Here is a 12,170-nt window from a genome sequence, read left to right on the forward strand (position 1 = left end):
TGGTGCCGCATTCCAAAAGACCCCGATTTCCCGGTCCGCTCTTGATAAGAACCCGATGCCCGCACACCACTTCGAAGGCAACCCTGTGGATGAAAGCACATCACGAAGGGGCACTGACACCGCCATGCATTGTCTGGAAAAAACCGCAGGTTCCACACACAGCTCGACAAGTGGCCTGTCACTCCTTGAACAACTCGAGAGGCAAGCGGAGTTCCATTCCTCCACACAAGACGAGGCCTGACTCTCCTGTCCCAACTCTGCAGGGACCCTGCGATCTGAGTCAGAAATGGAGAGGAACCCTGAGGTTCCTTCCTGATCTCGAGATTAGGCCCTCTTCCATTGCAGCAAACCCAGTGGAGTCCCAAGAGGCCTCTCCCAGCTCCATAGTATCCCTGACTTCTCAGAGGCACCCTGAGAAGCTACCTGAGGTCACAGGCACAAGTCGAGGGAACACAGGGTTTCCTGCCACAACCCGAGAAAGACCTCGAGCGTCCTTTTTCATTGCGTTGAGCCCTGATTCCACTACCATGACTCGAGAGCAATGACGTGCGCCCCCTCGCCACTCGTATGGAGACTTGACTTCCCTGACACCACACGAGAGGCTCCCTGAGCTCCCGGTCGTACCTTGTGAGAAACCCCACACTGGCACCGCAGCTCCAGAAAAACCACGAGACTCCCCCGACATCGCGAGATGAGGGCCTTCTTTTCCTGCATGGCCTGGAGAGCAATCCCGCGTGCTCTCTCCAAACTCCACAAGAGAGGAGCCAAGATTGCTGAGGAGTAGGACGGGGAGAACTCTTTTCCCCCCCAAACAATTTCATCAAAAGAGCATTTAAACGTCGAGTAAATTCCACAATACAACTTATGAATGCTGCCAGAGGACATCAGGCACCCAGAAAAGCAACCCAACTCTTGGAAAGTAGGTAGGAAAAAATATAAAAGACAAAAAAAGAGACAAAAGAGGGAGGGAGGGATTTCCGTCCCGGGAAGATAGTCTTAAAAAGAGAAAAGTTTCCAAACACCAGGAAAGCTTTTCACTGCCAAATCTTTGCCAAGCTTTGGAAGCACAAAGGGCAACATAAGGGGGATAAAAATAAATAAACAATTAAAACTCGCAGATTGCAAGCCCTACGGTAACTCCCCCAGCCGCGAAGCAGTGCAGACGCCTGCTCACACCATTAGCAAGCAGGGGCTGGGCAGGGAGGCGCGGCGCGGGCTGCATCGCTTAGAGTAAGAATCTGGCCTGAATACCCTGAGCGCTATCTGAACGAAAGAACTTGGGCTAGCAAACCAGACTCTGGGATATCTACCACGCAAAAAGCCAGCCCTAACCTAAGACACCGCCAGGCCCGCGCACGGAACAAAGGACTGAACAGAGATAGCCGGCTGCAGACCTTCCCCCTCTGGTGACAGGCAGCCAGAGCCGGAAGGGGGCAATCGCAGCCCCAGAGAGACATTATCTATAAAACTGTAAGCAGGCTTCTTTGCTAACTAAAACTTCTTGGGGATCTGGACGGTCAACATCTGCCTGAGAAGGTGCGCCTGTTTTACACCCAGATAACCGAGTGGCAGGGAGGCGATAAGTCACAACATTGGCGCTCGCCAAACCTCTCATTACCTGAGCTGCTCGGACCTGAGAAGAGCACAAAACGCAGGCCCAACAGAGCCTGTGCCTCTGAGGACTACCCGAGTGCCTGAACCTGAGTGGCCTGGACCTGGGAGGTGCATGCAGCCCAGGGCCAGCCTCGGATTGTTCCCGGTGGAACAACCTAGAGCCAGAGCAGTGTGGGCAGGGAGGCTACACGTGCCGTGAGCGGGGGCAGACCCAGTGTGGCTGAGGCACTGTGAACGCACGCCAGTGTTATTTGTTTGCAGCATCCCTCCCTCCCTCCCCACAGTGCAACTGAACAAGTGAGCCTTAAAAAAAAAAGTGTCCTCCACCGTCCCCTTTGTGTCAGGGCGTAAACCAGACACTGAAGAGACCAGCAAACAAAAGAAGCTATAACAGAGGGAATCGCCTTGGAAGCTACAGGCAATAGATTAAAACGCTGTGGTTACTAGGACTACATAGGAAGGTGCCTATAGATCTTGAGAAATATAAGTCGGACCAAGGAACTAGCCAAAAATGAACTGAACCCACGATACTCACAACAAAACCAGAGAAAGTCCTAGATATATTTTTATGATCATTCTTTCTTTTTTTTAATTTTTTTAATTTTAAGTCCTCTATTGTTCCTTTAATTTTCACTTTTATAACCTATTACTTTGCAAAAAAAAGACCCTATTTTTTTCTTCTTCAGCAAACTTCATATATATATATATATATATATATATATATATATAATAATTTTTGACCTTGTTTTTTTGTTTTGTTTTTTTTTCTTCTTTTAACATTGTAATTTTGAAATTCCAAACTCTACTCTAGATTTCTAATTTATGCTTTTTGGTATTTGATATCAATTTTGTACCTGTAGTTTCTTTATAATTTTTGCGACATTGCTTGTTTTTGTTTGTTTGTTTTCTCTTTAGTTTTCTTCTTCCTTTTTTTTAACATTGTATTTTTGAAATTCCAAACTCTACTCTAGATTTTTAATTTTTGCTTTTTGATATTAGTTATCAATTTTGTACCTGTATTTTCTTGATAATTTTTGCGACCTTGTTTGTTTTTCTTTGTTCGTTTTTTCTCTCTTTCTTTTCCTTCTTCTTTTCTTTAACATCGTATTTTTGAAATTCCAAACTCTACTCTAGATTTTTAATTTTTGCTTTTATGTATTTGTTACCAATTTTGTACCTTTAAGAACCCAATCTTCAGTACCCATTTTTCACTAGGGAGCGAGATTACTGGCTTGACTGCTCTCTCTCCCTTTGGACTCTCCTTTTTCTCCACCGGGTCGCCTGTGTCTCCTCCCTAACTCCTCTCTACTCTACCCAACTCTGTGAATTTCTGTGTATTCCAGACGGTGGAGAACACTTAGGGAACTGATTACTGGCTGGATCTGTCTCCCTCCTTTTCATTCCCCCCTTTTATCCTTCTGGCCACCTCTGTCTACTTCCTCCTTCTTCTCGTCTCTGTATAACTCTGTGAACATCTCTGAGCGGTCCAGTTGTGGAGTGCACATAAGGAAGTGACGACTGGCCAGCCCACTCTCTCCACTATTGATTCCACCTGATCTCATTTGGGTCACCTCTAACTCCCTCCTCCCTCTTCTCTTCTCCATGTAACGCTGTGAGCCATTCTGAGTGGCCCTCACAGTAGAGAAACTTTTCTTCTTTAACGTAGATGTTTTATCAATGGTGCTGTATAGAAGGAGAAGTTTTGAAACTACTGTAAAAGTAAGACAGATAACTGGAAGCAGGAGGCTTATGTCCAAACCCTGACTCCAGGGAACTCCTGACTCCAAGGAACATTAATTGACAGGAGCTCATCAAATGCCTCCATACCGACACTGAAATCAAGCACCACACAAGAGCCAACAAGTTCCAGGGCAAGACATACCAAGCAAATTCTCCAGCAACAAAGGAACACAGCCTTGAGCTTCAGGATACAGGCTGCCCAAAGTCACCCCAAAACCACAGACATCTCATAACTCATTACTGGACACTTCATTGCACTCCAGAGAGAAGAAATACAGCTCCACCCACCAGAACACGGACACAAGCTTCCCTAACCAGGAAATCTTGACAAGACACCTGTACAAACCCACACACAGTGAGGAAATGCCACAGTAAAGAACTCCACAAACTGCCAGAATACAGAAAGGACACCCCAAACTCAGCAATTTAAACAAGATGAGACAGAGGAATACCCAGCAGATAAAGGAACAGGATAAATGCCCACCAAACCAAACAAAAGAGGAAGAGATAGGGAATCTACCTGATAAAGAATTCCGAATAAGGAGAGTGAAATGGATCTAAAATCTTGAAATTAAAATGGAATCACAGATAAATAGCCTGCAGACAAGGATTGAGAAGATGCAAGAAAGGTTTAACAAGGACCTAGAAGAAAAAAAAAAAGAGTCAATATATAACGAATAATGCAATAAATGAAATTAAAAACACTCTGGAGGCAACAAATAGTAGAATAACAGAGGCAGAAGATAGGATTAGTGAATTCGAAGATAGAATGGTAGAAATAAATGAATCAGAGAGGATAAATGAAAAACGAATTAAAAGAAATGAGCACAATCTCAGAGACCTCCAGGACAATATTAAACGCTACAACATTCGAATCATAGGGGTCCCAGAAGAAGAAGACAAAAAGAAAGACCGTGAGAAAATACTTGAGGAGATAATAGTTGAAAACTTCCCTAAAATGGGGAAGGAAATACTCACTCAAGTCCAAGAAACCCAGAGAGTCCCAAACAGGATAAAGCCAAGGCGAAACCCCCCAAGACACATATTAATCACATTAACAAAAATCAAACACAAAGAACAAATATGAAAAGCAGCAAGGGAAAAACAACAAATAACACACAAGGGAATTGCCATAAGGATAAGAGCTGATCTTTCAATAGAAACTCTTCAAGCAAGGAGGGAATGGCAAGACATACTTAAAATGATGAAAGAAAATAACCTACAGCCCAGATTATTGTACCCAGCAAGGATCTCATTCAAGTATGAATGAGAAATCAAAAGCTTTTCAGACAAGCAAAAGCTGAGAGAATTCTGCACCACCAAACCAGCTCTCCAACAAATACTAAACAGGAAACACAAAAACGGTGTATAAATTCGAACCCCAAACAATAAAGTAAATGGCAATGGGATCATACTTATCAGTAATTACCTTAAACGTAAATGGGTTGAATGCTCCAACCAAAAGACAAAGACTGGCTGAATGGATACAAAAACAAGACCCCTACATATGTTGTCTACAAGAGACCCACCTCAAAACAGGGGATACATACAGATTGAAAGTGAAGGGCTGGAAAAAGATTTCCCATGCAAATAGGGACCAAAAGAAAGCAGGAGTAGCGATACTCATATCAGATAAAATAGACTTTAAAACAAAGGCTGTGAAAAGAGACAAAGAAGGTCACTACATAATGATCAAAGGATCAATCCAAGAAGAAGATATAACAATTATAAATATATATGCACCCAACGCGGGAGCACCATAGTATGTAAGACAAATGCTAACAAGTATGAAAGGAGAAATTAACACTAACACAATAATAGTTGGAGATTTTAATACCCCACTCACACCTATGGATAGATCAACTAAACAGAAATTTAACAAGGAAACACAAACTTTAAATGATACAATAGACCAGTTAGACCTAATTGATATCTATAGGACATTTCATCCCAAAACAATGAATTTCAACTTTTTCTAAAGTGCACATGGAACCTTCTCCAGGATAGATCACATCCTGGGCCATAAAGCTAGCCTTGGTAAATTCAAAGAAATAGAAATCATTCCAAGCATCTTTTCTGACCACAATGCAGTAAGATTAGATCTCAATTACAGGAGAAAAACTATTAAAAATTCCAACATATGGAGGCTGAACAACACGCTGCTGAATAACCAACAAATCACAGAAGAAATCAAAAAAGAAATCAAAATTTGCATAGAAACGGATGAAAATGAAAACACAACAACCCAAAACCTGTGGGACACGGTAAAAGCAGTCCTAAGGGGAAATTTCATAGCAATACAGGCACACCTCAAGAAACAAGAAAAAAGTCAAATAAGTAACCTAACTCTACACCTAAAGCAACTAGAAAAGGAAGAAATGAAGAACCCCAGGGTTAGTAGAAGGAAAGAAATCTTAAAAATTAGAGCAGAAATAAATGCAAAAGAAACAAAAGAGACCATAGCAAAAATCAACAAAACCAAAAGCTGGTTCTTTGAAACGATAAATACGTCTTCCACAGAAGACGAGGCGTGACTCTCTTCTCCATACTCTGCAGGTACCCTGCGACCCGAGTCAGAAATGGAGAGGACCCCTGAGGTTCTTGCCTCCATTCGAGATGAGGCCCTCTTCGATTGCACCAAACCCAGTTGAGTAACGAAAGGCCCCTCCCAAATCCACAGTGTCCCTGACTTCTCAGAGGCACCCTGAGAAGTTGCCTGAGGTCACCGACACAAGTCGAGGGAACCCAGGGTTCCCTGCCGCAACCCGAGAAAGACCTCGAGAGTCCTTTTTCAATGCGTCTTGAGGCCCAATTCGCCTACTATGACTCGAGAGCAATCACGCACTCCCCTTCACCACATGCACGGAGACCTGACGTCCCTAGCACCACACGAGAGGCTCTCTGAGTTCCCCGTCGTACCTCGTGAGAAATCTGATACTGGCGCCGCAGCTGGAGAAAACCCACGAGACGCCGCCGTCATCGCGAGATGAGGGCCTTCTTTTCCTGGATGGCCTGGAGAGGAATCCCGAGTCCTCTATCCAAACAGCACAGGAGGCTTGACTCCCTTTAGGGCACACAGTGGGCTCCAAGAGATACCCATCGCGACTCAAAAGGAGAGCGGAGTTCTTTGCTTCCCCTCGAGACGAGGCCTGATTCCCCGGGTGAGTCTGGTATGCAACCCCCAGATCCCTGTCGCCCCTAGGGATGAACATTAAGTCCTGGACACAAGCCTAGATGAGGTCTATTTTGCCCTGCAGTGACTCGTGGACAATCCCCCGCTCTCCCTTGAAACTCGAATGGAAGATAGGACTTCCCTGGGCCAACACATGAGGAAGACTGTATTCCCCGTCGAAACTCGAGAATCCTGCCACAACTCGAGAAATGCCACGTGGTTCCCCCGTCATCGCAAGATGAGGCCCTTGCCCCCTACAGCGTCTCAAGAGAAGTCCCACGTTCCGTCTTGAAGTGCGAAACGGTATTGGCACCCTTGATGCGCCCTCAAAAGTTCCTCGACACACCGGTCTGACTCGAGGAGAACACCGAGGTTCCCGGCACCACTACATCTGGGCCCCTTCTCCCCTCCTGATCGTGACAGGAGGGTTGATTCCCCTGTTTTGTCTTGAAGGGGTTCCCGCCTTTCCCGGTGCATCTCAGGATGAGGCCGGTCTCACGAGGATATTCGAGACATAGCCTCGTGGATGGTGACACATGCCGAAAGACCCCGATTTTCCGGTTCACTCTTGATAAGATCCCAATGCCCGGACACCTCTTTGAAGATAACCCTTTTGATGAAGGCACAACACGAAGGGGCACTGACACCCCCGGGTATCGTCCAGAGAAACTCGCAGGTACCACACACATCTCGAGAAGTGACCTGTCACCCCGTGAACAACTGGAGAGGCAAGCAGAGTTCCATTCCTCCACACAAGACGAGGCCTGACTCTCCTGTTCGAACTCTGCAGCGAAACTGCGATCCGAGTCAGATCTGGCCCAGGGGAAGTCAGGAGAGGAAACATGAGTTTCCTGCCTCCACTCGAGATGAGGCCCTCTTCCATTGCACCGAACCCAGTGGAGTCCCGAGAGGCCCCTCCCAACTGCACAGAATCCCTGACTTCTCAGAGGCACCCTTAGACCTTCCTGAGATCACCGGCACAAGTCGAGGGAACCAAGGGTTTCCTGCCCCAACCCGTAAAAGACCTCGAGAGTCCTTCTTCAACGTGTCTTGAGGTGCGATTCCCCTACCATGACTCGAGAGCAATGATGCGCTCCCCCTTGCCACACGCGCATAGAAACCTGACTTCCCTGGCGCCACAGGAGAGGCTCCCTGAGCTCCCCATTATACCTCGTGAGCAACACCACACTGGAGCCGCAGCTTGAGAATACACACGAGACGCCCCAGTCCTCACGAGATGAGGGCCTTCTTTTGCTGTATGGCCTGGAGAGCAATCCTGAGTCCTCTCTCCAAACTCCACAGGAGGCTTGACTCATTTTAGGCCACACAGTGAGCTCCAAGATATACCCGTCGCGACTCGAGAGGAGAGCGGTGTCCTTGGCTTCCCCTCGAGACGAGGCCTGATTCCCAGGGTGAGTCGAGAATGCAATGCCGAGATCGCTGTCGCCCCAGCAGAGGAACATTAGGTCCTGGACACAAGCCTAGATGAGGTCTATTTGGCCCTGCAGGGTCTCGAGAGCAATCCCCAGTTCTAACTCGCAATTCGAATAAAAACTGGACTTCCCTGTGCCAGTTGAAGAGGAAGCCTGAATTCCCCGTCGTAACTCGAGAATCCCGCCACAACTCAAGAAAAACCACGTGGTTCCCCCGTCATCGAAAGATGAGGCCCTTGCCCGCTACAGCGTCTCAAGAGAAGTCCCACGTTCCGTATTGAAGAGCGAAAAGTTACTTGGAACCCTTGATGCGACCCCAAAAGTTCCCCGACATACCAGTCTCACTTGAGGAGAACACCGAGGTTCCTGGCACCACTTCATCTGAGACTCTTCTCCCCTCTTGATCGCGACAGGAGGTTCGATTCCCCTGCTTTGTCTGGAAGGCGTTCCCGACCTTCCTGGCGCACATCAAGATGAGGCCAGTCTCACGAGGAAATTCGAGACATAGCCTCGTGGGTGGTGCGGCATGCCAAAAGACCCCAATTCCCTGGTCCGCTCTTGATAAGAACACGACGGCAGAACCCAACTCGAAGGCAATCCTGTGGAACAAGGCACAACACGAAGGGGCAGTGACACCCCGGTGCATCGTCCAGAAAAACCCGCAAGTTCCACATACAAATCGACAAGTGGCCTGTCACCCCATGAACAACGCGAGAGTCAAGCGGAGTTCCATTCCTCCACACAAGACGAGGCCTGACTCTCCTGTCCCAACTCTGCAGGGACTCTGGGATCCGAGTCAGATCCGGCGCATTCGAAGCCAGGAGAGGAACCCTGAGGTTCCTGCCTCAACTTGTCATGAGGCCCTCTTCCATTGCACCAAACCCAGTGCAGTTCCGAGAGGCCCCTCCCAACTCCACAGTGACCCTGACTTCTCAGAGGCACGCTGAGAAGCTTCCTGAGGTCACTGGCACAAGTCAATGGAACCCAGGGTTTCCTGCTGCAACCCAAGAAAGACCATGAGAGTCCTTCTTTAACACGTCTTCAGGCCCAATTCCCCTACCATGACTCAAGAACAATGACGGGCTCCCTCTCACCACGTGCATAGAGACCTGACTGCCCTGGCACCACGTGAGAGGCTCACTGAGCTCCCAGTCTTACTTCGTGAGAAACCCCACACTAGCGCCACAGCTCGAGAAAACCTACGAGACGCCCCAGTCATTGGGAGATGAGGGCCTTCATTTCCTGCATTGCCTGGAGAGCTGTCCCGTGTCCTCCCTCCAAACACCAGAGGAGGTTTGACTCCCTTTAAGCCACTCAGTGGGCTCCAAGACATACCCGTCCAACTCGAGAGGAGAGCAGAGTCCTTTGCTTCCCCTCGAGACGAGGCCTGACTCCAAGGTGAGGCTGGAATGCAACCCCGAGATTTCTGTCGAGTCTTGAGATGAACATTAGGTCCTGCACACAAGCCTTGGTGGGGTCTCTTTTGCCTTCAGTGACTAGAGCGCACCTCCAGCTCTTCCTCGAATCTCGAATGGAAGATAAGACTTTTGTGGGCCAACACAAGAGGAAGCATGAATTCCCTGTGGTAACTCAAATATCCCACCGCAACTCGAGAAAAACCAAGTGGTTCCGCAGTCATTCCAAGATGAGGCCCTTGCCCGCTGGAGCACCCCAAGAGAAGTCCAACGTTCCATTTTGAAGAGTGAAACGGTACTTGGAACGCTTTATGCGACCCCAAAAGTTACCCGACATACCTGTCTCACTTGAGGGAAACACTGAGGTTCCCAGCAGCACTTCATCTGAGCCACTTCTCCCCTCCTGATCGCCACAGGAGGGTCGATTCCTCTGCTTTGTCTGGAAGAGTTTCATGACCTTCGCGGCACACCTCAGGATGAGGCCGGTTTCTTGAGGAAATTCGAGACAACCCACGTGGGTGCTGCCAAATGCTGAACGACCCCGATTTCCCAGTCCGCTCTTCATAAGAACCCGATGCCCGGACACCTCTTCGAAGGCAACCCTGTGGATGAAGGCACAAATCAAAGGATCACTGACACCCCCGTGCATCGTCTGGAAAAACCTGCAGATTCCACACACAGTTTGACAAGGGGCCTGAAACCCGATGAACAACTCGAGAGGCAAGCGGAGTTCCATTCCTCAGAAAAGACGTAGCCTGACTCTCCTGTCCCAACTCTGCAGGGACCCTGCGGTCTGAGTCCGAAACAGAGAGGAAGTCTGAGGTTCCTGCCTCCCCTCGAGATGAGGCCCTCTTCCATTGCGACAAACCCAGCGGAGTCCCGAGAGTCCCCGCCAACTCCACAGTATCCATCAACTCTCAAGACACCCTGGGAAGTTCCCTAAGGTCCCCGGCAGAAGTCGAGGGAAATGACTTTTCCCGACACAACCCGAGAAAGACCTCGAGAGTCCCTCTTCAACGCGTCTCGAGGCCCTCGTCCCCTCCCGTGACTCGAGAGCCATGACGCGCTCCCCCTAGCCACGCGCAGGGAGACCTGACTTCCCTGGCGCAGCACGAGAGGCTCCCTGAGATCCTCGTCGTACCTCGCGAGAAAACCCCCAAGGGCGCTGCAGCTCGAGGAAACCCCTGAGACGCCCCCGTCCTCACGAGATGAAGGGCCTTCTTTTCCTACATGGCCTGGAGAACAATCCCGAGCCCTCTCTCCAAAATGAAGAGGAGGCTTGTCTCCACAGAGGCCACTAGGGGGCTCCAAGAGATCCGCGTCGTGACTCGGGAGGACAGCGGAGTCCTTGGCTTCCCCTCGAGACGAGGCCTGACGCCCCGGGGGATCCTGGAATGCAACCCCGAGATCCCTGCCTTCCCTGGATAGGAACATTAGGTCCTGGACACACGCCTAGATGAGGTCTCTTTGGCCCTGCAGTGACTCAAGGCAGCCCCCAGCTTTCCCTCGCCACTCGAATGGAAGACGGGGCTTCCCAGGGCCAACAGAGGAGGAAGCCTGTAATCCCCGTCGTCACTCGAGAATCCCGCCGCAAATCGAGAAAAAACACGTGGTTCCAACGTCTTCGCAAGATGAGGCCCTTGCCCACTATGGCGTCTCAAGGGAAGTCCCATGTTCCGCCCTAAAGTGCGAAACGGTACCTGACACCCTTCGTACGACACGCAAAAGTTCCCCGACACGCCGGGTTCCCTCGAGGGGAACACCGAGAGTCCCGGAACAGCTTCATCTGAGCCCCTTCTCCCCTCCTGATCGCGACAGGAGAGGCGATTCCCCTGAGTGGTCCAGAAGGGGTTCCCGGCCTTCCCGGCGCACCTCAGGATGAGGCCGGTCTCACGGGGAAATTCGAGACGAGCCACGTGGGTGGAGCCACATGCCGAACGCCCCCGATTCCCCGGTCCGCTCTTGAGAAGGACCCGAGGCCCGGACCCCTCTTCGAAGGCAACCCTGTGGGTGAAGGTACCACTCGAAGGGGCACTGACACCCCCGTGAGTCGTCAGGAAAAACCCGCGGTTTCCACACACAGCTCGACGAGGTGCGTGAGACACCCTGAGCAATTCGAGAGGCAAGAGGAGTTCCCTTCCTCAGACAAGACGAGGCCTGACTCTCCTGTCCCAACTCTGCAGGGACCCTGTCGTTGGAGTCCGAAAAGGAGAGGAAGCCTAAGTTTCCTGTCTCCCCTCGAGATGAGGCCCTCTTCCATTGCGCCAAGCCCAGCGGAGTCCCGAGAGGCCCCGCCAACTCCACAGCATCCCTCACCTATCAGAGGCACCATGGGAAGTTCCCTCAGGTCCCCGGCAGAAGTCGAGGGAAATGAGGCTTTCCCGCCGCAACCCCAGAAAGACCTCGAGTGTCCTTCTTCAACGCGTCTGGAGGCCCTAGTCCTCTCCCATGACTGGAGAGCCATGACGCGCTCCCCCTCGCCACGCGCACAGAGACCTGACTTCCCTGGCACCGCACGAGAGGCTCCCTGAAATCCTCGTCGTGCCTTGTGAGAAAACCCCCACGGGCGCCGCAGCTCGAGGAAACCCCTGAGAAGCCCCCATCCTCGCGAGGTGAGGGCCTTCTTTTCCTGCCTGACCCAGACCGCAATCCTGAGTCCTCTCTCCAAACTGAAGAGAAGGCCTGACTCCCTTGAGGCCACTCAGTGGGCTCCAAGAGATCTGCCTCGCGACTTGAGAGGAGAGCGGCATCCTTTGCTTGCCCTCGAGGCTAGGCCTGACTCCCCGGGGGAGTCTG

The sequence above is a fragment of the Bubalus kerabau genome, unplaced genomic scaffold (assembly GCF_029407905.1).
Source record: "Bubalus kerabau isolate K-KA32 ecotype Philippines breed swamp buffalo unplaced genomic scaffold, PCC_UOA_SB_1v2 scaffold_26, whole genome shotgun sequence".
NCBI classification, from domain to species: Eukaryota; Metazoa; Chordata; class Mammalia; order Artiodactyla; family Bovidae; genus Bubalus; species Bubalus kerabau.